Source organism: Cariama cristata, unplaced genomic scaffold (genome assembly GCF_000690535.1).
Source record: "Cariama cristata isolate BGI_N322 unplaced genomic scaffold, ASM69053v1 scaffold23473, whole genome shotgun sequence".
In the NCBI taxonomy this organism is placed as follows: domain Eukaryota; kingdom Metazoa; phylum Chordata; class Aves; order Cariamiformes; family Cariamidae; genus Cariama; species Cariama cristata.
The window spans coordinates 2,295-2,595 of record NW_009609239.1 but is presented as its reverse complement, the minus strand read 5'-3'; the positions used below and the strand labels follow the sequence as shown (position 1 = coordinate 2,595).

The window sequence follows — 301 nt, the reverse complement described above, 5'->3', positions numbered from 1 at the left end:
TGCTACGTGGATTAAAGCGATTCCCCCCCCATGTCTGTGCCTGTTCCGCGTACGGACCGCGCTTGGCCTGAGGGGCCCTGCCTGCTAACCCTGCTCCTCAGGTGCTACGTGGATTAAAGCGATTCCCCCCCCATGTCTGTGCCTGTTCCGCGTACGGACCGCGCTTGGCCTGAGGGGCCCTGCCTGCTAACCCTGCTCCTCAGGGAGGGCGAGCGTGGGTGCTGCTGGGGGGGCCCCGCCGCAGCAAGCCCAGGAGAAGGAGAGCATGGTGCAGCCCCCCAGTACCGCAGGGAGGCAACGG

The 301-nt window shown here is 66.8% G+C and overlaps 1 protein-coding gene across 1 annotated transcript in view; it reads right to left on the bottom strand.

The window, feature by feature from the left end:
- LOC104159545 (transmembrane protease serine 13-like) overlaps positions 1–301 on the bottom strand; it is a gene marked incomplete at both ends in the record, with an annotated part of 2,684 nt that overhangs the window by 1,606 nt on the left and 777 nt on the right. The gene's annotated exons all lie outside the window — the stretch shown is intronic.